The following is a 27,786-nucleotide window of genomic DNA, read 5'->3' on the forward strand; positions in this document are numbered from 1 at the left end:
TGTCTCATGACCGGGATAGTCATTACTATCCCAGCTTGGAAGAATGTTTACTAGTGCCCCTAGAAGAAGAATGGAAAAATAAAATGAAATATACAGCTGAATGGAACCACAGAATAAATTATATTTAGCATAGCAATTACTGTTACATATAGTCTGAGAGAATTATGAACAACCTATACTTGTGTGGTCAACAACCCTGCCTCATAAACATCCCTGTAATTAATTTGAAAGAACAAAACCTGGGGGTAAATAAATGTAGTGTTATTTTTGCTCCCTTTAACAGAGCGTTTGGCTCCTTAGCTATATACAGACAGTTGATTCACCGCAACTGATGAAGCAGGAATCTCCAGCCAGGGAGGAAGGACTCAAGTGTGCCAGGGACAAAGGTGGTGGCAAGAACCTCCTAAAGTGATTAACACCCCCCCCCCCCCCCCCCTCAAAACCACAAAACCCAATTATGGTTTATGAAAACAATAAACAGCAAAGTAGCTACTGCTTAACAGACTAAAGGGTTCCGCCGCCCCCCCCCCCCCCCCCCCCCCCGTTATTTGTGACTATGGCCACTCTATTCTCTTGCAATCCTGTCCAGTTCTCTTTCTTTTGCAATATCCTCTCCTTTATAAGCCTCTAACCCACAATTCTTTCAACTTTTGCAAAAGATACTGGCTGTCTTCCAACCCAGAGCTTTCTAATGCAGTCTGCATAGCAGTGTTTTATGAACAGAAGTTTGGTATCTTCATAAATTCTGCAACATGGTTGCAGTGACTAGTTAACCTGTTTACATACATTCTGAATCCAAGTCACAGGACAGGTTGGGTTTTGTGGCTTTTTCAAAAGCTGTTTCAGCTAGTGACAGTTAAGACTTTTAAAAAGACTAATAGGATAACTGTTACAAGAATATATATTTGGGAAATGAGGACTGAAAAAAGTTAAACTAAAAAGCATATTTTTGTTTACATCAATAAACGCATAGAGTATTGATGTGAGGTAGTCTAGGCACTAGAACAGTCCGTTCAGCTTTTCAGTTAGTCCACTGAGTAAAAGCCCTTCCTAATTACATTGTCTGTAGATCTGCTGCTGACATCTTCTGGATTGCCACCGCCTTTGAATGCTGAATCCTGGCCAGTTAACTAGAAGAACAGAATACACAGACTCAAAATAACTGCTATTCTAAAGTTACCTTCATATTTGAGTACAGCTTCCAGTCAACACATTAAATGTATTCGTGGCCATTCTTAAAACAACATTTAGACAAGACTACTGTTACCACACAGGGATCTCAAGCCTCACAAAAAGTCTTACTACCCAAACCTTGAAATCTGTACTTGAAATACCTGTTACATTGGGGATGTATATATGCATTTTTTCGTAGTTATGTCATTCATTGTACATCAGTAATTAATTCTACTTCAAACCCTCCCTGACCTAGCCCCCCTTTGTTAAAGAATTCTCAGTCATGGGTTTCTCTAGGTTTGCCTTATTAACAACTCAGAGTTGGGCCACCACCGCAGTGAATGGCAACACACAAAATTCTCTCTCGATTTTATATACCCTTTAGGTAATTCATTATCTCAGTCCAAAGTCTTTGTAATTTTCCAGTTGATCTCGGTTCCCATGTCGTTATTGTTCATCATTGTCTTATCTCATCAATTCTTGTCTTGTTCAGTCCGGTCATCATCCTGTGGTTTTCGAGGTCTGTCTTGGGTCAGCCATCTTCTCATCCCCTTTACTGTGATGTCTCATACCTACACAATTCTGAGAAAACCTCTCTGGTTGTTCCACTAACTATTTCACATTTATCTTTGTAAGCTCTACATATTTTAATCACTCCCCAGCTAAGCACCTGTATCTTGCTGATTTTTCGTCTTTTGTTCAACCTGTCTCTACTGATTAGCTTGACTGGGTTTTAAACCGACCCTGGGTTAGGGCTATACAGGGGGGCAGGCTGGAAACACTGTTCATGGCCTGTTGAGCAGCTCTGTTGCAACAGTAACCTTAACTCATTCTATATTAATTTCTAACAGTCTTGTAGTCCTAAATTTTTAAAATCTTCTACACCCTTCCTTACCTTTTCTCTGTCTACTAGTTTTTTGGGGCATTCTTCTGATGTAGGTGAATGAGGTACTTCAGTGGTCGTTTAGGTGCAGCATTCTTAGGATCTGTAATTGGAGTCCCACTTAATTCATGCTGTCCTTGGACAAAATGTGCTCTGAGTTGAGAAATTGTGTTGTGTCCTGGAATGATGCAACCAACTGGAGGTCCCAATGTTCTTACTGCAACTGTAGCCTCCATTTCTGTGAGAGACACCGAGCTTTTAGAGTTCAGCCATGAAACTAAAGACTGCATTCCACCCACTGCTTCAAGACATACTTGAATCAATAACAGGAATGGAGAGTCCCTTAGACACTGATGGCACAGCTACACGAGGTATCTTCTCTCTATTGTTAGCACCATTAGATTTCTGACACACAGCATTTCTGTAAAAGTCAGATGCTAGAGTTATAAAATACTATACATTTCATTTCCAGAAAGTCCATGCAAGACAAATGTCTATCTTAGCTCATTGTCACAGCTCTACTAAACAACAAACTTACAGGCAATCTAGCACGAGATGATCTTCATTTTGCTGAACTTCAGACCTCAAATTTAAACTTGAGCATTTTCTTTAGTGAGTCGCTACGTACTTGTACTGTTTTCTAGTATATCCTGCACTCTGTACTGCTTGTAGTGAATGCATCTGCTCTACCCATACAGGCATCCAATTTTTTTTTTTTTTTATTCTACTGCTACAGTACCAAACAGTCTGAATACAGAAGGCATTACTCATTTGGTAGTCTTGGGCTATTACTCTCAAGATTACATATTCCTCCTGTGCTGAAGCAGCTTATGAACAAAGAGACTTCCCAGGAAGTGACAGACACTTTTACTGCCCAAGTTCTCATACTGCTGCACCAAATCATCAGCAGCTCTAGTGTTTCTGTGATCAAGATCAGCACTTCATTAGAACATAATACTGCTTGGCATTAACCATACTTTTTGTTAGAAAGAACAGCTACCTCCATATAAAACACTCCAGCTTCAAGTTACACACTAACCTAAGGGGATCTACATTGAAGACCAAATAATTTCTCTGGTAGCATATTCTTCTTTCTTCCTATATGTGTTCACGTACATTAAATTAATTTTTTCCAGGAGTTCTTTAACCTGTCTCCCTCCATGTGCCCAAAGGAGATGACAGCTTTGCTCCTGAAGCCATTAGTGCCCTCCACATGCTTATGAACAACATAGATTCAAACACGAAATCCTAGACCTCATTCACATTGTGAGTCAGTTAAAAAGCAGCTTCTTCACAGTTTTAAGGTTATGGTGCTAACCTTTATCTCTCTGCTGTAGAAGTGTCCAATTTAGAAATCTTATTTAAAGAAGAGGCATTATCTGGTGTTCTGGAGTCCATGTCTCTGGAACTGTCCAAACAGCTTCCATCTGACAAAATCCTTTTGCACTGAAGCCCACTAGCATTTTGACTAGCACCTAGCATGCTTTGCTGAAACAACAACAACAAAATAATGAAGTCTTCAAGTAATTATTAAAGCAAAAAAAAATATTGCCAGAAGAGCCAAATTTTTATTATACCTTCTTTCTTTTCTGTAAGGTTTCTGCAGGCAAAAAATAGTGGAGATGCTTTCTCTTCACATGAGCTGCCTCAATCTTCATACCATCCTTTAGCATATTGAGGTTGTTAGCCTGGCCGGAAACTAACAGGAAAATTTAGCGTTGTAGCTTAGTGGGAATGTTTGCATTAGGTATTTGTCAAAGTTACACATGGTTTCTTTAGAAACAGCAAGCCTTTAAGTCTGTCCAGCCCAAACAAAGAATAAGAAGTTGTCCCAAGATGAACGTGACCCAAGATGCCCATTTCACATCCAGTACAGACCAGATATGTAACAGCTATTTAAGTTCAAATATACATTTATGTGCTCAGTTACAGCTGTGGTTTGCTAATCATGCAGCTCACATCTGAGCTGATTTTAACCTGAAGGAGATAATACTCCTGAACCCTTAGTTTTCTGGTTGAAAATAGATCTAGAGGAATTTCTCAATCAACCCAACTGTGCTCAGCTGATGAGAGACCAGACACCTTAATCAAGATTTAGACTAATTTTTTTGTTTGATATTTACAGTGGTGATTGTGGGTTTTTTCATAACAATTCTGTAACATCATATAACTTTTCAGTAATTTAGATGTTAAAACTCTATCTGTCCAAGACAGACTGGATTTTAGGGACATCTGACTTACCAGAACCACCACAATTTAAACCAGTTTTTCTTAACTGCCTGCAAACAACCTTTTAGGCAACTAAAAAATGCTATACTAGCACAGCAGTTATTACAGAATTAAGTCACATTTAGGTAAGTTTAACAAGCCTATCATGAGCATAACTGGAAAGTCAGCTCGCTTACATACAGGGTGGGAATCAAGTAAGGACATGAAACCAAAACAAAAAGGCGTATAAGTCTTTCTACAGGAGACCTAGAAGTGAAATAAAAGCACAAATATGAACATTCACACCAGTATGAACAGTTGCTTCAAAGTAAACTCAGTAATTTTTTTTATGGAAAAGTGAGATAAAGTTCATTTAACAAAAGCCTTCCAAACTATAAGCTTTATACTCTTGAGCCCATCAACTTTGCCATCTAAAGATATTCTCTCGAAGTCAAGGCACATGATAAAAGCTTTCTTGCATGTAGCTACTGGTCACTCCCACACTTGCCAAGGGATATCACACCTCTCAAGAAACACCTTTTCTGTTCAATCTCTCTGGATTCAAACCCTGTATCTGAAACATACTGTAGGCTGTGCTTCACTAAACTAAGAGCACACAGCTATGCTAATAAAGTTTGTGCATAGAAATACAGGATTTAACATTAGTTCTAGCCTCTTAGCAGTACATAAACCTTGTTGACATAATTTACATTTGCCACAACATTGAAACACAGTGCCACGGGATGTAACGTATAAGACAAGCATCAGTTCAGAGAAGAGTGCAAGTCTGAGGAAGTCACCCTACCTGGCTTGAAACTCAGGCAAGAGTTTTGATGCCTTTTTTTCTGTGCTTTTCTCATATCCCAAAGCATGAGCTAAAAAGAAGGTCAGCTTTTACTGCATTTACTCATGTTGTCTGAGCAACACAACACACAGCTCACCCTGGTACCATGGATAAATGTTTGTTTGCACTGATGAAGAGTTTAAAGGAGTCCACTGTTTAGAACTTTTTGTCCAAACACACTTGTCACTTCAGAAAAGTAACCTGATTTCCTTAGTTCATCATTATGATAGCTAGGCATGAGCCTGATGGCACCCATGTGCTTCTGAAAGGCACAAGAGCAGTCAGCCTGGGAAGAAGTAAACAGATTGTGGAAAAGACCTATACTTTCTAATGACTGCTCATCCCCAAACCCCTTTATTCTAGCATTATCTAACAACACTTGCAATTATTACTTTATTTCTACATCTGTCAAAAGTAATAATGGAAGATGAACATGAAGCTTTACATGCAAGACTGCATGTCGTTACAATGTGACCACTCACCCACTTTCAAAGTTCTGGGATGATATCACACACACTTAACAGGTCAGATACAACACTTCAACGTATAACCTATGATGAAAATAGCAACAAAAAAGTGCCAGAGCCATGTGGTAGTAGGCAGGAACTGTGTTGTGTGCTGCAAGATATGCTCTTGCTAAGGGCTTGTGACTGCTGGCTTTTCCTTACCCGTTGAAGGAACTTCAGTGGGTGCCAGGAAACAAGCTCATGTGCACCATTAAAACATGCGGTTTAGAAGTAGCTCAGTGATTATCAGTAATTAGAAATGCATATTAGCCTGTAGTGAGGCTGCACCTAAGCAGTGCATGGCAGGTGTGTGCATCAATGGCAAAATAATTGGTACTGTACCTAGACCTAACATGAATCAGAGGTGTCATTTGTGACAAAAAGAACTGACACAATTTAAACAGTATAAAATGCAGCTGCCTTGGTGTCTGGGATGGATCTGGTATCTCTTCTTAAAAGTACCTGCATGTGTTGTGTCCCTGTCCACACTTACCTTCCGTGCGAATCAGCAATTTGTGTGCACAATCAGCACCACTATTCTGCAGTCTCATGTCTTTCACTGAATTGTGAAATGCAATATAGTGTCCAGTTTTTGTTGCTAACCCTCTTTTGACATACCAGTGGGCAAATAAAAGCCCTTCAAAAAAATCTTAGCCTGATCCTAGGAAAGACTTCCCTTGTGAAAAATTATTCAAGATCACTATTTCACAGATCACCCATTTACATGTCTCTTGGGAAGGCAGATACTGTTCATTGTACAGGTGTGCTGGGAGTCATCTGCATGTTCTTAGGTCCCAGGAGTCTTTCTGTATGATAGATCAGAAATTTAGCATGTTGAAGTTTGATACTGAAACTGAAGAGTTAGGTAATACAAACATAATTGTTTTCCTGACAGATCTCTTCAAGCACATCACAGCCTAGAGTCCCGGGAGCTGTAAAACAAACTGAGGATTCTGCATTGTTTCAGTTTGCTGAGGTATAATGGCTGAAATGTGTGTGTGGGAGGATAGGGGGAAGCAAGGCACCAGTAAGAATTCTCACTGAATGGCTAAGCACCCTGTCTGGTAAGGGATTCCCATCAGTAGATGTTTACCTTCATGATGGCATTATGTTAAGAAAATTGGGGGGGGAGCAGGGGGAATAACCAGTGATTGAACAAGATGTTGACCAGCTGTAGTATACACAAAGGACACTGGGCTTGTGAACATTACCTGGCCTTCCATACCAAAGGCCCACTGCAGATGTTTTTTTCCAAATAGCCTTTTAATTTACATCTAGGAAAGCAACAAATAAAAGGCATTCTGAAATGACACTGTGCACTGCCTATGGAAGAGGCTGCAGCAGTGCAAAATGGCAACTGCCCTAGAGGCAGGGATCCTGTGAAAAATAAACTTGCAGGTCAAAGGAAGCTTATCCCAACAGCTACAAGGATATGTAGCAGCATCGTTAGGTGGTGACTTCTAAAGCCTATAAATTACCCTTAAGTATGTAAGTTCTCCTCCTTTCTCCATTTATTGAAAATTCGGAGTTCTTAAAGACTGCTTTGAAGAATGTCTTCTCCCATGTGTTTAATGTGCCTCTAGAAATTGATTTCCCACACCTATACTCTTCTTGCCCATTTGGGGGAGTCTGGTACTGCTTGCAGAACCAGTTAGGCTAAATGTATCTTCAGGGTGTGTCTGAGAAGACTGGGACTGGAGCTATGGTGGAGGAGGATAAGATACCCAGTTTGTCATTCTGTGTACTTGGAGAGGTTTGACTACATACAGCATGCCTCCTTCTGTTAAATGTTAAGGTAATTGTGTACTGTGTGTTTTTAGCTTGGCTAGGACAGGCCTTGATGTATTTCTTGCGAGGTTCAGTGAAGAAAAAAACAATTTACTGATTTAGGTGCCATAAAATACCTGAATGCATTACTGCATTTAGTAAGCTAAATTATGGTAAGCAATTTGGAGTAGGCTGCTGTCAGCACTGTACAGTGCTACAAAAGAAAAGAGGGAGGGAGACAAAGTAGTTATTTAGCCAGTAGCCAGGTAGACCTGTGAAGAAATGTGGAGTGTGCTGTGGTCTGATGTGCCTGGAGACTTTTGGCAGCCGTCCCAGCCCAGTTCTGTTCTGGTTCTTCATGTGTTCCCTTTCTCTTTGCCTTTGCAGCAGGGTGAGTAAGAGTGCCTCTTTGTGAAGACAGAGATCCCATTGAGTAGATTTGTCATTTAAAATGGACACCCTTACCCCCCGGAGTACAAGTCCCCTGTCACATGGAAACAGCTTGTTATATGTAGATGTAGCATGGGATTCTTTCTTCCTTACAGCCTTAGCTAGCCCATCATCTGTTTGTCTGTCCCAAGTGCTACAGTTGTCAAAGCTGTTGAGGATATGGCTAATGAGGCCTGCCCAGTGGCTTGACACAACAGATGATGAAAATGTCAGGAGTAAGACTTTGTGTCCTGCTGGCACGCAGGCAAGTGCACAGGTCTTCCAAGATGATGTGACATCCTTGTAAGAGGTTGGGGTTGGTTTTTGTTTGTTTTTTTTTTTTCATTTTGGAGTGTTGCAAGTCACGCTCTAGGCTTTCTTATTCTGCTCTGATCTTGTAGGTACTTGGTCCTTCTTTTGTCCTTCTCATTTGTACCTTTATGGAAAGCCATTATATAGGCCAGTGATTTCTGAGCAGTGGGCTGTGTTCCTTAGCATGGTGGCTGTTTGCAAGCTGTCTGCTCCCATGGGCTGGTTGCTGTCATCCTTCTTGCCATGCGAGGGAAATGGAGCAGATGGGAGCCCTTGCTCTCTTGGTCTTACCAGATGTGTGTTTGGCAAATGCAAACAGATGGTGACGACTGCTTTGTTGAGAAGAAACGAGTACCTCTTGGATTTACTTAGCTAAACTCTCATCCGTTATTAAACAAAGAAAATGCTTCTGGAGAGTGGAAGTAATAAAATTGCTTGTTTAACCACCTTAAAACCAAAATTAAGCCAAAACCCCCCAAACTGTTTACTCTCATCTGCTTTTCTGAGGTTTTTCTCTTAAGTGATTTAATCAAAAAAATAATCAGGTGCAGCATGCAGCAAGGTAGAACTTTGCTGGCTATAATGCTAAGATGCTAAGAGGTTATTAGCATTTGCTAAGAGGTTATTAGCATTTAAGATAAATGCATGCTTGAGAATGGTTTTGCTGTGTTCTCACATACTCACTTTGAGCAGGCTTATGGCAACTCTTTCTATTTATTTCTGTGCTGAATAGAAGGTTTGAATCCAAACCTTTTGGTCAGAATGCCTTGAAATTGGGAGTGTGAGAGGTAGTCAGTATCTTCTCTTCCAGCCTGCCCTTAGGTGAAGCTGTACTCTTCCCAGGTAAAGCCATTATGTAAAATAGATTAATACCTCTGATGTTTGCCTATATGCTGAAATTATTACACGGGGTGGAGGGAAGTGGAAAAGTACCATGGTACATGCTTCTTATGCAAACTAGAATGTAATATAGTAGATAAAATGCTGACCTGCATTGTAAAAAAGGTAGTAGCTTGATCCTAATGATCTCTAAGCTAAGCCTCTACATAAGAAGGGGCTCTTTGTGTGTGTGCTCCTGCACAACAACACTTGCAATTATTACTTTATTTCTACATCTGTCAAAAGTAATAATGGAAGATGAACATGAAGCTTTACATGCAAGACTGCATGTCGTTACAATGTGACCACTCACTGACTTTCAAAGTTCTGGGATGATATCATACACAAACTGTTATTTTGGAAAAAATACTCTCAACAGACATTAACAACTTATTTTAGAGCCTGATACAGTTAATTCCCACTTTCAAAGTTCAGCAGCTGACAACTGTTTTTGACAAGTGTAGCTACACCCAGTAAATGGACATCTCCTGGCTTCACATCTGACTGTCCACCTCATGAATCGCAGTTCCTTTGTGAGAGTTTACTATGATCTGCAGAGCTGTTATTTCACATATGGTATAGGACTTTAGTACACACTTTTGTTTCAAGATGGACTTACTGTGCCAAAGTGTCAAAACAGTATGTTTTTCAGGCTAATCATCTATGTGTCGCGGTCCATAGAAATATCTAATAGCTAATACCAGAAGGAAGCACAATTCACTTTGTGAAGCAACTTGCACTAGCATAAAAAAATGAAACCCTACAAGACTAGAGCAAAATATAGGCTTACCTGTACCTTTGAACAACTGTATAACATACATTAAATCAATGTTAACACTTTCTGCATTTTCCCCTTTCCTGAATACGATTCTGTCCTGGGTTCAGGTGGGATAGAGTTAATTTTTACAGGAACCTGGGAGGTGGGGGGTATAGCCGGGGCAGCTGACCTGAACTAGCCAAGGAGCTATTCCATACCATGTGACGTCATGCCCAGTATATAAATGGGGAGCGGGCCGGGGGGGGGGGCGCTCTCGACTTTCGGTGGGGGAAGTGGCGGAGCGTCGGTGTCCGTGTGGTGAGAAGTTGCACTGTGCATCACTCTTTTTTGTATACTCTTTCATTAGTACCGTTGTTGTTGTTGTAATTTTTGTTGTGTTGTCCCACTGAACTGCCCTTATCTCAACCCTCGAGGTTCCAGGCTTTTTTTCTTTTCTCTCCTCCGTCTCCCCCCTATCCCACCGGAGGGGGGCAGGAGGAGTGAGTGAGCGGCTGCGTGGTCCTTTGTTACCGGCTGGGTTGAAACCACGACAGTCCTTTTTGGCGCCCAACGTGGGGCTCGAAGGGTTGAGATATCGACAGATCTGGCCAGAGCGTGCTGAAACAAATTTGTCATACGCATTCCTTATATTAGATAAATAGATGTTAGTCACAATGTTGATTCATTTGTTTACATGGTGGCGTTTTGTAAGTTCTTATATGCTCTATGTATTGCCTGTAGTTACGTTTCTTACCTCTGGGAGAGTGATTGGGATTATCATTTTGTTGTACTGGGCAATGTCGATTTGTGAAATGATTACATCACTGGTCATGAGGTTAAGCTGGTATCTGTATGAGGCAGTGATATCATTTCCATACTTTGGGCACCTTCTATTGGATTTTATTGGTAATTACACCCAATCCATGGGGAAGTTAGGGGGGGATACTTCCCCCCGTCCGTTTGCCTCCCTTCTCTCCTTCCGACTAATTACAACAGCTTTTGAGAATTTTGAATATCCTTGGGATGTGCAAGCCAGTGTGCTGTTAGTGCTATGCCTCCTGAATATGTTTCAGGTCTTGTTTAGGGCTACAAAAGGGCTCTTTAAGAGTACCACCCAGAGATCTGCCCCAAAGCTGGATACTCATGGGTGGCACGGCAGGTGGGAGGATATGGGCAGGTATCTAGAGAACTTCTCACCTCCAGTGGCTTGGAAGTTCACTCCCGAACAACTACAGAACCCTCATGAAGTGGTAGAATATTTGAAAGAAAAATGCTGTGGCTATTCCAAAGACGTACAACTTGCTGCACTGTGCTGGGCCCTGGCCAGTATCTACCAAACACTGCTTGATATTAGGCAGCACCCTCAGGGGGAAAAGGGGGAAAAGATGGAAAACAGGGCAACAGGCACCATGGCTACCCCTACCCCGACAACAGGCACCATGGCTACCCCTACCCCGACAACAGGCAGCACAGCTACCCCAACCCCGGTGACAGATACTGCAGCTAAACCAGAGAACCAACCTGTGCCAGTATCAGTCGCCCCTGTACAGAAAAAGAAACACACAAAGAAATCAGTTCGCTCAGTGAGAGATGAAGATGAACCAGGGTCATCGTGAGAACAGGAGGAAGAGGCAGAACCTGAAATAATTACCCGATCTCTATCCCTGAGTGAGTTGCGTAACATGCAAAAAGATTTTAGCCACCACCCAGGTGAGCACATTGTTACCTGGCTGCTCCGATGCTGGGATAATGGGGCTAGCAGTGTGGAATTAGAGGGTAAGGAAGACAAGCAGTTGGGATCTCTGTCTAGGGAAGGGGGCATCTACAAGGCGATTGGGAGAAAAACACAAGTCCTCAGCCTCTGGAGGCGACTTCTGTTAGGTGTAAAGGAAAGATACCCCTTCAAGGATGAAGTTACATGTCACCAAGGCAAGTGGACCACCATGGAGAGAGGTATCCAGTACCTGAGGGAATTAGCCGTGCTGGAGGTGATTTATAATGATCCAGAAAATGCGCAGTCACCCACAGACCCAGATGAAGTCCAATGCACACAACCGATGTGGCGGAAGTTTCTATGAAGTGCACCACCAACCTATGCCAACTCATTGGCAGTAATGTCCTGGAAAGGCGGCCATGGACAAACGGTGGATGAATTGGCTGTCCAACACTGGCAATATGAAGGAAGTCTCTCTTCCTCCCTACGGGCCTGTGTCTCGGCTGTAGAGGAATTGTCCCAAGAGTTCCAGCAATTCAAAGTGGATATGTCCTCCTCCCCACCTGTACAGGCCCGCATCGCAGCTACTGGGAGTAAGCATTCCTCTGCCCAAGAGAGAGGAGAGAGAAAGTACACACGACGGGCTAACCTGTGGTTTTACCTGCGTGACCATGGAGAGGACATGAGGAAGTGGGATGGAAAACCTACCTCAGTCCTGGATGCACGGGTACAGGAGTTGCGAGAAAAAGCAACCAGAAAAGAGGATTCTTCTTGGAAAACTGCTGCTCCAGTTTCCTGTGAGCAGTCCCCCAAATGCAGCAGATGGGCTGATCTCATTTCTGATCCTCTTGAAGGGACTTCTGATTCGCGTGTGCGAAAAGTGAGTAACGAATATTCTAACCAGGATTAGAGGGGCCTTGCCTCCAGCCAGGTGGAGGAGAGGGACAACCGAGTCTACTGGACAGTGTGGATTCGATGGCCTGGCACATCAGACCCACAGGAATATAAGGCTCTAGTAGACACTGGTGCACAATGCACCCTAATGCCATCAAGTTATAAAGGGGCAGAACCCATCTCTATCTCTGGTGTAACAGGGGGGTCCCAAGAGCTAACCGTATTGGAAGCTGAAATGAGTCTAACTGGGAATGAGTGGCATAAACACCCCATTGCAACTGGCCCAGAGGCCCCATGCATCCTTGGTATAGATTATCTCAGGAGGGGGTATTTCAAGGACCCAAAAGGGTACCGTTGGGCCTTTGGTATAGCTGCATTGGAGATGGAGGAGATTGAACAGCTGTCTACCCTGCCTGGTCTCTCTCAAGACCCTTCGGTTGTGGGGTTGCTGAAGGTTGAAGAACAATAGGTGCCAATTGCTACAACGACGGTGCACCGGCAGCAATATCGCACCAACCGAGACTCCCTGATCCCCATCCATAAGCTGATTTGCCAATTGGAGAGTCAAGGAGTGATCAGCAAGACTCACTCACCCTTTAACAGTCCCATATGGCCCGTGTGGAAATCTAATGGGGAATGGAGACTAACAGTAGATTATCGTGGGCTGAAGGAAGTCATGCCACCGCTGAGCGCTGCTGTGCCAGATACGTTAGAGCTTCAATATGAACTGGAATCAAAGGCAGCTAAGTGGTATGCCACAATTGACATTGCTAATGCATTTTTCTCCATTCCTTTGGCAGCGGACTGCAGGCCACAGTTTGCTTTCACTTGGAGGGGTGTCCAGTACACCTGGAATCGACTGCCCCAGGGGTGAAAACAAAGCCCCACTATTTGCCATGGACTGATCCAGGCTGCACTGGAAAAAGGCGAAGCTCCAGAGCACCTGCAATACATTGATGACATCATCGTATGGGGCAACACGGCAGAAGAAGTTTTTGAGAAAGGGAAGAAAATAATCCAAATCCTTTTGAAGGCTGGTTTTGCCATAAAAGAAAGTAAGGTCAAGGGACCTGCACAGGAGATCCAGTTCTTAGGAGTAAAATGGCAAGACGGGCGTCGTCAGATCCCTATGGATGTGATCAACAAAATAGCACCTATGTCCTCACCGACTAATAAAAAGGAAACACAGGCTTTCTTAGGTGTTGTGGGCTTTTGGAGAATGCATATTCCAAATTACAGTCAAATTGTAAGTCCTCTCTACCAAGTTACCCGGAAGAAGAACGATTTTAAATGGGGGCCTGAGCAACAACAAGCCTTTGAACAAATTAAGCGGGAGATTGTTCATGCAGTAGCTCTTGGGCCAGTCCGGGCAGGACAAGATGTTATAAATGTGCTCTACACTGCAGCTGGGGAGAATGGCCCTACCTGGAGCCTCTGACAGAAAGCACCTGGGGAGACCCGAGGCCAACCCCTGGGGTTTTGGAGTCGGGGATACAGAGGATCCGAGGCTCGCTATACTCCAACTGAAAAAGAGATATTGGCAGCATATGAAGGAGTTGGAGCTGCCTCAGAAGTGGTTGGTACTGAAACACAGCTCCTCTTAGCACCCCTACTGCCAGTGCTGGGCTGGATGTTCAAAGGGAGGGTCTCCTCTACACTTCATGCAACTGATGCCACGTGGAGTAAGTGGGCCGCACTGATCACACAACGAGCTCGCATAGGAAACCCCAGTCGCCCAGGAATTGTGGAAGTGATCATGGACTGGCCAGAAGGCAAAGATTTTGGAATGTCGCCAGAGGAGGAGGTGACACGGGCTGAAGAGGCCCTGCTGTATAATAAACTGCCAGAAAATGAGAGGCAATATGCCCTGTTCACTGATGGGTCCTGTCGCATTGTGGGAAAACATCGGAGGTGGAAGGCTGCTGTATGGAGTCCTACACGACTAGTCGCAGAAACTGCTGAAGGAGAAGGTGAATCGAGCCAGTTTGCAGAGATGAAAGCCATCCAGCTAGCGTTAGACATTGCTGAAAGAGAGAAGTGGCCAGTGCTCTATCTCTATACCGACTCATGGATGGTGGCAAATGCCCCATGGGGGTGGCTACAGCAATGGAAGAAGAGCAACTGGCAGCGCAGAGGTAAACTCATCTGGGCTGCCGCACTGTGGCAAGATATTGCTGTTCGGATAGAGAAGCTAGTGGTAAAAGTACGCCACGTAGATGCTCATGTACCCAAGAGTCGGGCCACTGAAGAACATCAAAACAACCAGCAGGCAGATCAGGCCGCCAAGATTGAAGTGTCTCAGGTGGACCTGGACTGGCAACGTAGGGGTGAGCTATTTATGGCTCAGTGGGCCCATGATACCTCGGGCCATCAGGGAAGAGATGCAACATATAGATGGGCTCGTGATCGAGGGGTGGACTTAACCACGGACACTATCGCACAGGTTATCCATGAATGTGAAACATGTGCTGCAATTAAGCAAGCCAAGCGGCTGAAACCCCTCTCGTATGGAGGGCGATGGCTGAAATATAAACAGTGGGAGGTCTGGCAGATTGACTATATCACACTCCCACGAACCCGCCAAGGCAAGTGCCATGTGCTTACAATGGTGGAAGCAACCACTGGATGGCTGGAAACATATCCTGTGTCCCACGCCACTGCCCAGAACACTATCCTGGGCCTTGAAGAGAAAGTTTTATGGCAACACGGCACCCCAGAAAGAATCGAGTCGGACAACGGGACTCACTTCTGAAACAACCTCATAGACACTTGGGCCAAAGAACATGGCATTGAGTGGGTATATCACATCCCTTATCACGCACCAGCCTCCGGAAAAATCAAACGATACAATGGACTGCTGAAAACTACATTGAGAGCAATGGGGGGTTGAACTTTCAAACATTGGGATACACATTTAACAGAAGCCACCTGGTTAGTTAATACTAGAGGATCCACCAGTCGGGCTGGCCCCACCCAACCAAGACTTCCACATACTGTAGAAGGGGATAAAGTCCCTGTAGTGCACATGAGGAGTATGTTAGGAAAGACAGTCTGGGTCAGTCCTCCCTCAAGCAGAGACAAACCCTTCCAAGGGGTTGTTTTTGCTCAGGGACCTGGGTACACCTGGTGGGTGATGCAGAAGGATGGGGAAGTTCAATGTGTACCTCAGGGAGATTTGATTTTGGGAGAGAATAGCCAGTGAACTAGGCTGTATGATATTTAACTGCTAAATAACCTGCCAATGTATGTCATTGTATCTATAGTGTCTATATGCCATATCAAGGGTATTACTGTAAGAATTACCCAAATGACTGAAGGATGGACTTTGAAACTGAGCCAAGTACAACAGTGATAGAACTTGAACTGGCACCCAGCAATTTCCTCAAGATCAACATCTTCAGCCTGCAGACCAAGGGTGTGGGTTGCACCAAATGTACCAGCCACAAGTTCCAGAGGCAGCATACAATAACCTAACACCTCACACCATCTCTCTTATCCTGAAGAACTGTTACAACAGATGGAGCCCTAAAGTCATGGACTAAATAAAATTGATGGACACAGTGGAGGGATAGCCCATCGACTAAGGGAATACTATTTGTGTGTGTGTGGGGGGGGGGGGGTTGTCCATATACATATATATATATATATATATATATATATATATATATATATAAGACAAGGAAAGTGGTAGTGGTTGATTGGAAAATGTAAGATCTGGGCATGATGTAGATGGTATAGAATAAGGGGTGGATGATGTCCTGGGTTCAGGTGGGATAGAGTTAATTTTTACAGGAACCTGGGAGGTGGGGGGGCATAGCCGGGGCAGCTGACCTGAACTAGCCAAGGAGCTATTCCATACCATGTGACATCATGCCCAGTATATAAATGGGGAGCGGGCCCGGGGGGGGGAGGGCGCTCTCGACTTTCGGTGGGGGAAGTGGCGGAGCATCGGTGTCCGTGTGGTGAGAAGTTGCACTGTGCATCACTCTTTTTTGTATACTCTTTCATTAGTACCGTTGTTGTTGTTGTAACTTTTGTTGTGTTGTCCCACTAAACTGCCCTTATCTCAACCCTCGAGGTTCCAGGTTTTTTTTTCTTTTCTCTCCTCCGTCTCCTCCCTATCCCACCGGAGGGGGGCAGGAGGAGTGAGTGAGCGGCTGCGTGGTCCTTTGTTACCGGCTGGGCTGAAACCACAACAGATTCCAAGAAACCACATTGACACGTACCCACTCCTAAAAAGACAGATTCACAAATCTATCAGTTAGGAACAGATGCCAGTTATTTGGATGCTAGTATCTACTCTTAAGAAGGGATTAAGCAAAACAGTTTAGTTGTACGCAGCAGTTAAAGATTAGAGTCAGCCCATACTTAAGTTCTCTGAGAACTCCTCCCTGAAGTTCTCCCTTCTTTAAAAAGATCCTACATGCTCAGAACCTTGCCTGTCAGGCCTTATACCTACAAAACAGTAGGTACTCTAACCGAACATCTCTTGCAGGTAAGCTGAGGTGAATGAATATAAACAAGGTGCAATACATTGGCCAAACTGTATTTCAGAAAAGTAATGAAACTCACTGTTTACAAAGTTCTCGGCTGCCAGGGAAAGACTGTGGCTTTACATGTGCAATAGATATAAATTTATTCCTCTCCAAGTTTCCAACCAGCACACGAATTTTAGATTCGACAAGGCCAATCCTAATAAGAACAAGAGCCATTTACTCATTTTTAACTGTATCCAGCACAGTCGTTATATGCCTTTTTATAATACAATGCTAATAAAAAATGCTAACCAGTCAGTAAGTAAGTAGTAATTTTCATTCAGCTGAGCAGATACTAGATATCACACACACTGTAGTTTGAGATGTTTCCAGTGACATTTGAGCTTTAAAGTTTCCAAAGACAGAGGTAAACAAGTTTAACTTGAACTCTTAACGGGTCAGATACAACACTTCAACATACGACCTATGATGAAAATATCAACAAGAAGCAGATTCCCAGCACCTCTGGCTGCATTTTGAAGTGCAGCAAAACCTCTTTTTTACCCCAAAGATCAAGGAGAAGAATAGTTCAGAAAAGGCTCAAGCACAACTGTTCAGTTACACCTGAATAAAGACACAATTCTTCCTGCAGATTGATCTGTGAAAAGAGTTTACCCTTTTCCAGCCAAATTGAAAAAAATAGTTCCTATAATAAACAAATGATCTAGTCAACACAGTCTTATCAGAAACTTACCGAAGAAATGTTTCATGACCACAAAGGCTCTTCATTTAAATGAAGTACTGGCATTTCACCCTTTTACCGAAAACACTTCTAGCTTTGAAAGCAGTCAGAACTCTGTACATTCTTCAAAAGCATCTTATGTTGATAAACAACAGAGATTTGCCATCTATTCCCAAATCTGTTCAAGAGTTGGTGAACTAAACTTGTTCTTATAGGACACTGAAGCAAGTGTATCTTCTGCTTTTAATTTTTCCAGATGCAAAACTAAGCCCCCTTTGCTGCCATTTCTGTCACTGCAAAAACATCAGCTTTTACTGGAGCCAGAACTTTCCTCATCTTTATTGTGAGATACAATAAGCTTTGTTCACTTAAAAACATTTCACATTAAAAACTATTTGGCTCTAAGCCCTCTGCCCATAACTCCTTGTTGTATACTTAACTGTGACTGACATCAAGCTGTAGCTGATTGATACAATTAAGTGAACAAATTAAAAAGTTCAGGTAAAAGGTATTACCTATTAGAGCTATTTTTAAACATGAAATAAGATGTCTTTTAGAGGTAGCACAAGAATTAAATTATTTGCCTTAAAGCGCAAGCCAAACTCTGAAGTATAACCAAGGTGCTCTCAGAACAGGAGTCTGTTACAAAGCCATTTTGCTTGCTTACTTGAGCAAAGCAGGCAAAGTACTCATTTCTTAAGAATAAGAACACCACACACATTACAGTACCTTAATTCCTCACCGTTTCCCCTTATTTCAAGATTCACAGTTAGTCAGCCCATTCACACAGGTTAAACAAGTTATTATTGGCATATCTCCCTTGAGACAGTGACAAATGTCATGTCATAAGCAGTCATTTTCTCTAACTACAATTGAAGTGGTTCTCACATTACATTTCACAAAGTAGATCAGCACCCCTGCAATGTACCTATCCAATACCAAGCGTGCTAAGATGATCATTTTCAGCACTAAACATAAGATGCCTGAGCACACTACTAGATTAAAACTTTGTAAATACTATTTATCAGCATTCAGATGCTCTGTGCAGACAGTCAGGTTTCACCCAGATTAAACAGCCTTGTTTCACTTCACTGGAGAAAAGGAGGCTCTGGAATAGGCTGACTACATAACCAGAGCAACTTAGCATTGAGTGTAATCTAGTCCTAAATTAAATATTACATCCAGTAAAAAAATTATGAAACCAAGTCTTCTAAGGCTCTACCAACAGTGGTCTTCAAAGTGGGGGGGGGGGTGTACGCCAGGGGGTGCACGAGACAATCCACTGGGTACGGGAAGAAAATACTAGAACTTCAGTAATGTCTATGTAACTTGCAAATAAGTAGATACATACTGCAACTATGTGTTTAAAAAAATTTTTATATTTTTTTTTTCTCTCAGGAGTGCACAAAAATTTGGAGACCACTGCTCTGTAAGTCAGTAAAAGATCTAACTCTCCAGTGTCCACTATACATCTGATGACATCAAGTAATGCCCGTTTACTTCAGTCTCTGCAACAAGGAACACCTTCCTGACTGAAGTAATGTTGGGTAAGTAGTCTCCTTAGACTCATTGCATCTGCTTCTGCAGATGACATAGAGCATCTGACCTTCAGGCATATGCACACTAACCCTCTTTGTTCCTTCTCATCATGACTTAGATCTTTAGGTTAACTTCTGAAACAGCTAGATTTATGTTAACCTCCCTTCACAAGAAAGCTTTTAGTTTTGCTCATGAACTGTCTACTTAACTTGGTACTGTATTTCATGCCCAGTTGCACAGTTGAATGCTTTATTTTTGTTAACTGTATCAACTAATGAAGTGCAACACTGAACTGAGTGTCAATTATCTATTGAACCCACATTCAAAGCAAGACTTAACCACTCTAAGTGATGCTCTTCAGTAGAGGCACTAGCAGTCAGCACAATATAATGTCTAGAAGAAAAGAAAAATTAATATCCTAGCTCAGGACTTTATATTCCTTCAAGTGAGACCAAAACTGCCTTAAATGTATAGAATGTGACTCCCAGACAAGACAGATTATATCCTGTATTCAGCACAGTATTAACTGAAGAAAAACTGATTACATCCTTTAGAATTGCGTTCTGCTACATTCTAAGTATCAGAGTTGATTTCTTTTAATAAAAACAGTGTCAGTGTCATAACACATACAGTTTTTCTATCTTCCCTACACTTATCCTTACCAAAATTCATATGAGTACCTCCAGTTTCTGAAAAACAAACATTAATGCCATCTTCTATTTAGACTGCAAGCTAAAACTCACTGTGCTAATCAGTAAGTAAATAATTTTCAGGTTCAGATAACAGATTTCATACATACTTGTATTTCTGAAAGAAGTTCAGTGGTTCAAAGAGCTTTGACCAGTCTGATTTTCCTTGGAGAAATCTCATTTGTAACTGCAAGACCTACAATTAAGATTAAAAATCCTATTACCATTTTGTTTTTAAGACTAGCGGAGCATGATATAAACTTTATAAGATAAAGGTTTTGAACAGTGATTGACAGATCAAAAAGCAGGAATTTCCTTGACACAATGCAGGTCTACTACAACAGTTCATTGGAAAATTGGTGCCTTATCGTCTGCAACAAATATACTTCCCAGAGAATCTTCTGCTTAAAAGGGCAGAACACCTCACGGAATATAACCAGTTCAGATCATGTTGTTTCATATAGCAAGAATTGTACTTTTTAATCAGTTAGTAAGCATGGAAGGAACTTTACCGTGTTTGAGCTCCTCTACCATTACTGCTCACGTTGATGTAGATACGTTGTATGTAGAGTTCTGCTGTGGATAGGCTGGGGTGATGATAGGCATTACATGATATCAGTCTGATTGGTTCACCTATGATGTTAAAACAACTGTGCTCAGCACCAGCAGCTTAGGTTAGAAGAAAGTTTAAAGGCTTCCGAATTCAATGTCTACATACCCTAGGGTCCCATACTGGTAAATTTAAGATTGCTGTCTTCGTGTTGTTTCAGCAATACAGGTTTTGGCCACTCCCTGTATAAGAAAAGCCAGTAACTAACTGTCCATTTAAAACTCTGCCATGTAATTCAGGGTAGGATTGAATGTTGTTGGTGTAAATCTTATATAAAGAACTACTACTTTCTGCAAATTAAAGTAGTCATAAATAGCTCTTACCATTTTGAAAAAAAACCAAGAAAAACTTCTTAACCAGAGTAGTAGCCAAAGCGTTTGGATAGAGCTGACACGTTCTTGCTACTAGCATGGCCCAGGAAACCCTACCAAGGAATCCCAGCATGTTGGAGTAAATGCCACGTCCTACAACGGATACATCATTGTTAGCCTGTACTCTTTCAATACCCAAGTATATTCCTTCAAATTTACAGCACCAACTTCTCAATCTATAGAATACCTAGTACACTTCAGCCTCAAAGTCAGTTATTTTTTCAGTCCAATGAGGTCAAAATTGTTGGTCCTCACAGTGATGAGAAAAAGAATTGTTACCGCACCACTTCCCAAAACACTGCTACTCTGAAATTTGCCTGCATGGCTACAGCTACTGCTTCACTCCAATTTCCCTTAAGAAAAAGGTTCTGCCATTCTTCTAGCACTTGCTCTAGTCACACATGCACAAACAGTATTTTCTTATTCCTTATGTATCGAGCTTTTATACTTAACTTGGCATTTTTATCATTTGTAGTCAGGCTCCTGATAAGCAATACAGCACCTTGTCTTGTAGGCACTCCCCTCTTCTCTCTACTCTATGCCCATTGAAAATCACACAGAATCTACCACATGGACAGTCCTTGAATCTAAACTAAAAAAAAAATTTTTTTTAAACTAAAAACTGTTATTTAAACAGCTATCCAAAGCTGAAGTACTTCTAATGCTATTATTTTTTCAGCATGAGGTGCCTCTGAAAAGTTTAAAGATCACAAAGAATCACATTACTCACGTTTTGCCCACGGTTTAATTGCATAGGGCATGAGCCAGAAGTTCTCTTTATTTGGCACTAGGTGCAATATTTCATCAGTAACCCTGTAGCCCGTAAGAAAAAAGGTTGAAGTACAGAACTTTGTAGTAACAGGTTCAAGTCAGTTTTATGGTATACTGGATCAATAGCTTACAGTTTATCCTTCACGTCTATGAAAACAAGTTTGGATTACTTGCTTTGTATTACCTTAAAAATTAGAGATTACACATAACACTCAGTATCATGTCAGGTAACTGCTGCCCTCAACAGCTTTTTCATACTTTAGACTACAGCCAACAATTTTCAGTAAGGCCTTTCTACAGGATTCTGAAAGCCAGCTTGCTTTCAACAGCCAGGAACAATTAAACCAGTCAGTGTTAAACAGTGAGCAAGTTAGGCTTCAGGTATTTTAATTTTTTTTTTTTTTTATGAACTACCACACATTCTTCTCTATCAAGTGCTCTACCTATTCATCTGAAGCAGTTTCTGTGGCAAACTGGAACAATGCACACGTTCCAATCAAAGAAACATGAAACACAGGTCTATGTAAACACACAACTTGAAACATCTAAATTTAAGCCCAGTCACCACCTCCTCAGATCTCAAGGATACAGGGGATCAGTTTCTGCATCTTGTACAGAAACTTGGGTTGTATAATGTGCATTCTATACCAATTTTAGTAACATTTTCTTTTTAAAGATGTGTAAATATGCTTACCATTTAAGCTCCGTATACATCTTATATCCAGGCTTCTGAGACGTGAGTCATCTCTGAGATCAAGATTATCAGAAACAGTTGGCATAGACAGTCTTGCAAACACAAGATCAATCTTAAGAGGAAAAAAGTGCCAACTGTTAGAATGCCACAGTCTGCAAACAGCACGCTAGTGGGGGACAGCTAGTCAAGTCTAAAAAGAGTGGTTAACATTTGTATGTAGAATTATGTGACTATAGATACATCTCCCAAGAGATTTATTTGCCAGAAGACTCAATAACATTTCTAGAAGTTCCATATTTTATTTACAAAACTGTAATTGCATCACCCCTTTCTTTTTAAGCTAGGGAAAGGAAGAGGGTTTTTTTAAGTTGAAAAAGATTACTCTAGACTTAGAATTTGAATTAAAAGGGAACTTAAAATTAATCACAGAATTAAGACATAAATTCAATCACCTCAACTATACTTCAGCAAAGGAGAGAGCATTTTCTTTAGGCAGTAAGCCCTTTTGATCCTGAAGTATCTGGGGTTTAGTACAGTCTGAGGCAAGAAAATTATTCTGTGAATGTCTGTACCAGATTATAAGAGTCGGTCAGAAAATCAGCATTGTCTCAACATTGTCATCAGGAACATGAACAGTACATTACCTGACAACGGCCTGTTTGGAGCGCAGCGGCCAATCCCAAGGACAGAATGTGCGGTACAAGGCTCCTGGAAGGTACCTGGCTAGAGCCGTTAGAGATAACCGCATAGCTACTGTCAAAAAGGATGGATTGCAACCGTTGCCATAACATCGATGAAGAAATCATGAACTCTAGATGAACTTTGCTTCATTATAATACCAAAACACACCTCCTGGTCAAAGGCTACCTGCCTCCAAGACTTACCACGCCTCAGACACTGACCCTGCGCCTGCGTGATAGCCTCGCTCGAGAAGGGCGGAGATATGATATTTGTATTCTGAGAAGGGCGGAGACTCCTGAGGCAGAGGTGGAGCAAGGTGTGTTACTAAGCATAAAAGATGACTTCTAAACAATGGGAATTTGAAGCTTCCCCACCAAGGACCACGACGATCAACGACGCAGCATTAGCTGGACCCGGGACCGTTAGGACGTCTTGAGATCAGCGGTGGTAGCTATAACCTCTTTTTCTCCTCTCTCTAAACTTAACTTTACTTTTCTCCTTTCACTCACCCATCTCTAACTATCGCGTGCCTCTTCACAGGCAATACAATAAAGTTTTACTGTGTGATTACTGCTATCCCCTTTGGTGTTGGTCACCTTAATTTTGCACTTTCGAGATTGTAGCAAACGAACCATCCCGAGTCCACCGAGTGGACCGTGACACAGATAAAGGCCACAAAAAGGTCATTGAATAAATGTCTTCATGATAGTGATACCAAGCAGTAAATTGCTTAGCTACTACAGCATGCAGGTCTTTATTTATTGTGTAAGAAGTATTCAAGATACCAGGATTCCTACAGCTGACAAACCTAGGCAGGAATCAAATGAGTACTTTTACTTTTCATTTTCCAGATTGTTTGTCCCGTAACCACTTCATTTTTGATTTGCAGCAAAACATTTAGTCTGCTCACATGATTCACACAGTGAACTACACTATACGCATTACTCTGTAGAAAGCTAGCTTATCAGAGCTAAGAAGAGTTAGCAAGGACATTGCCTCTGTTCCCACTCTGCACGATGCTAGAGATAAATGCTATTCAAGCAGGCTACCCTGGTCTACAGCACAGGTTTAGAAAAAAGATGTCCCTGATGCTCCCATGCCTGCCAGGCTTCCTAGGGGCTTATTTTCCTATAAGCTCCAATTCTACTGCAATGTATTCTCCTGGGATAGGTTGTGGTCCAAAACAGCACAGTCACAGGTCCCTGGAAAAGTTATCCTATTCCAAAGCATGAAAAAATTTACTCACTTAAAAAAAAAAAAAAAAAAAAAGAAATGCTTACCTCAGTGCCATCAAACTCAAACTTGACAACTGGTACATATGCATCTTCAACTGCCTGTAAAGGAGAAGATAGCTGTGTAAGAAAACATGTTTTGCTACTAGTCTCAGGCTGAGTAGCCAGAGAACATGACCAGAGAAGAATGAATTAGAGGTCCTAAAGTACATCCAGAGGAACACCACAGCAAAGTTACTGACAGAAACCTTTCCACGTCACATTCAACTTCCTTAGTTCTCAGGCTGTCCCTTCCTCTACCTCTCTACCTGCATGCAATTACATTATTTCCAAGCCCCTTAGTGCATATAAGTTTAAAGCAAGGCTCCTAGGGACAACCTTGCTTTTTGATACTGTAGCCGACTCATTCCCAAACGATGGGTAGGGGAGAAGTGAACATTGCACAAAGATTCTTGTGTGATGTGCAGTCATTGAGGAAAGAAACCAAAAGCTTGACTTCAACATTTTCATGCTGCGTAAATAGTATTTTAGAAGGTCCTAAAAAAACCCTCTGTTTTAAATTTTGGTTTGTAAGACAATCACTACCAATATGAGTCTTTAACATGAATATTTCATTGTAGGAGTTGCACAATCTATCAAGAAGAGAGCTTGCTTACTCTTAGATTTTTTATTTCCTCCTGACGTTTTAGTTTTTCAAAGAACGACTGAAAGAAATCCTATCTTTCTACATGTCTAGGAGCAACACAAACAGCATCTATGTCAGCACCTGCAAAGAGATTCCATTTCTTCTGTTACCGTTGGAAGACACTTTCAAATATTAGAATTATGACCAGAAAACAGAAGTTTACCTTTACTGTGTATTTCAAGCCTGTAAGAACCACACGTAAATATTTTGCCACCAACATTTGCTACTGCTGAAGGGGGAAGATTCTGTGGGTAGAAGAGAGAGTTTTCTGTAGAATGTTAAATACACATTGACCTATATGCAAGTTTAACTAGCATGTAAGTTATTTAGAAAGACTGCAGTAGCCTCCATAAACAATGACTTCTCCCTCCTATGCTGAGCTGTTAGTCTAATAGACTGATACTGTTTTTCTGAAGTGAGTGCTTGCAACTCACAAACAAAAAAAGAGAGGTGAGTAACGTAGCAGTCATTTCATTAATTTAAAAATTAAGACCTATTATCAGTCTTCCCTGCAGCAGACCCACATAATTAACACAATCTAAGAGCCATATCAAAGGCAAGTCTAGTGTAATAATTTCAAACTAGATTGAGTGCTGTAGGCTGTTTGGGGCAAGATTACTGCCCATTTACCACCTATCTCACCCCACAATAGGTTGTTTCAGCTTTGTTAACTCCTACAAGTCAACTGATGGAGCCATTTCACAAATTCATTCAGTGCCCCAAGGACTTAAGAGCTTGATCTGAAGTATCTTTTATACATTATTTCAATGGCAGTTACTACAGATCTCCTTGACACTTAAGAAGACAGTTAAAAGTTGAACTTTAGCATAAATCCTAGTAGTATTGCCTTTACAAGAAACAAAAAGGCTTCAGTAGTTTTGATAAGAACATATCAAAAATCCTTACCTTGCTCTCACCAAGTTCTGAAATCCATTCTTTCACCAAGTTATTCAGTTTACCAAGAACGACCAGCCTGTTGTCCTGGTTTCAGCTGGGAAAGAGTTAACTGTCTTCCTAGTAGCTGGTGCAGTGCTATGTTTTGAGTTCAGTATGAGAAGAATGTTGATAACGCTGATGTTTTCAGTTGTTGCTAAGTAGTATTTAGACTAAAGTCAAGGATTTTTCAGCTTCTCATGCTCAGCCAGCAAGAAAGCTGGAGGGGCACAAGAAGTTGGCATAGGACACAGCCAGGGCAGCTGACCCAAAGTGGCCAACAGGGTATTCCATACCATGGGACGTCCCATTTAGTATAGGAACTGGGGAGTGGGGGCGGGGAATGGCCGCTGGGGGACTAGCTGGGTGTCGGTCAGCAGGTGGTGAGCAATTGCACTGCGCATCATTTGTACATTCCAATCCTTTTATTATTGCTGTTGTCATTTTATTAGTGTTATCATTATCATTATTAGTTTCTTCTTTTCTGTTCTATTAAACCATTCTTATCTCAACCCACGAGTTTTGCTTCTTTTTCCCGATTTTGTCCCCCATCCCACTGGGTTGGGGGGGGAGGGAGGGAGCGGCTGCGTGGTGCTTTGTTGCTGGCTGGGGTTAAACCACGACACCTGTAAAGAAAACTCATGTTAAGTTTGCCCTAAAAAACCCCAGGAGATTAACAAATTTTACAGTCTTGTTATACCTATGATTCAGTTCTTCCTTATCTTCAAATATCCCCCAATGGTTTCATTGCTTCAACCAGCTTCTGAGTATGAATGCAATCTATATCCTTAGGAGGAGCCAAGCTAATTGGAGAAGTAATTCCTTTGAGGCTGGTTCTGCAGGCTATGAGTACTGTGGGAGAAAATAAAATACTGAAGACTCCAGAAAAGGAAAAAAACAACCAAAAACCAAAACCAACAACCACCTTAATGGAAAACACCCTTCCACTTACAGGTTTCCAAATCCGCTTCTGCTCTTTTGCCCAGCATTAACATAAATGAGGAAAAAAAGATCCTGCTTATGATTTTTAGATAACTTGACCTAACTTAGGAGTCACAACTACTTTTTTAAAAGACACTTGTGGATATAAGAAAAGATCCAAGTGGCTACCATCTTAAGACAGCTTATTTGCATTGCGCTAGACAGTTAGAACTGATCGCCAGGAAATGAAAAGGTTTGAAATCCACTAAGGGTGACACTACATACAGCACAAGTTTTGGACACATTTCAGTTTCACAGCACTTTTGATTTAAGGCTATTCCCATCAGCTTCCTGATCACATTAAACAAGACAATTTAACACTGGCTTCTTTTAGTTCAACATATTTGCTGTGCTTCTACTGATTCTGAAAGGACATTATAGTTGATTGTAGATGAAGGACATATAACAAAGTGGTCTGTTAAACAGAGCTGTTGCAGTAAATTCAGCATTACCTTGGTTTTGTCTATGGAAGAGGATGAATGCAAACATCAACCAATCTGCAGCTAATGTTGCTAGCAGAGCCTTGTGCTCTTAACACAGTGTTCCATTTTCATAGCTCAGAGGCTTAGCTGTACATACATCTGTTTCAATCTAAATCCAAGAGATGTACGTCAGCACGCAGAGCAGCACAAGTTAAGCTCTGTTCGTAGCAGGTGCTCAAATCTGCTTTAGCTAGCTCACTGCCCAGTTAGGCTGAGCAGGACACCAGGCACCTGGGTTTGGAAGCCCACAAGCTTACTGTCCCTGGAACTCCAAGCACAGCAAGGCACCATTTTCACCCCCAACCCTCCGCTTGCCCTGCCTCTTTAGAGTTCCTTGCAATCAGAAGCAGCACAGGACTGACATGGCAGGACAACATTAAATTCAAAGCAGCATGAGCATTTTTATTTTTGACACCATAGAACCCTTGCTTTAGAAAGGGAAAAATGGAGAACAAAAAAACACCCTACTTTGCATTAACCAGCTGAAACCAGGAGAGAGAAACGAGTGGGACAGGAGGTAAGAACTGTACTTCAT

At 41.8% G+C, this 27,786-nt stretch overlaps 1 pseudogene; it reads right to left on the minus strand.

Moving 5' to 3' along the window:
- Positions 1-566: 566 nt before the first annotated feature.
- On the minus strand, positions 567-27,786 carry LOC115347762 (annotated as a pseudogene).

This window comes from Aquila chrysaetos, chromosome 10, assembly GCF_900496995.4.
Source record: "Aquila chrysaetos chrysaetos chromosome 10, bAquChr1.4, whole genome shotgun sequence".
NCBI classification, from domain to species: Eukaryota; Metazoa; Chordata; class Aves; order Accipitriformes; family Accipitridae; genus Aquila; species Aquila chrysaetos.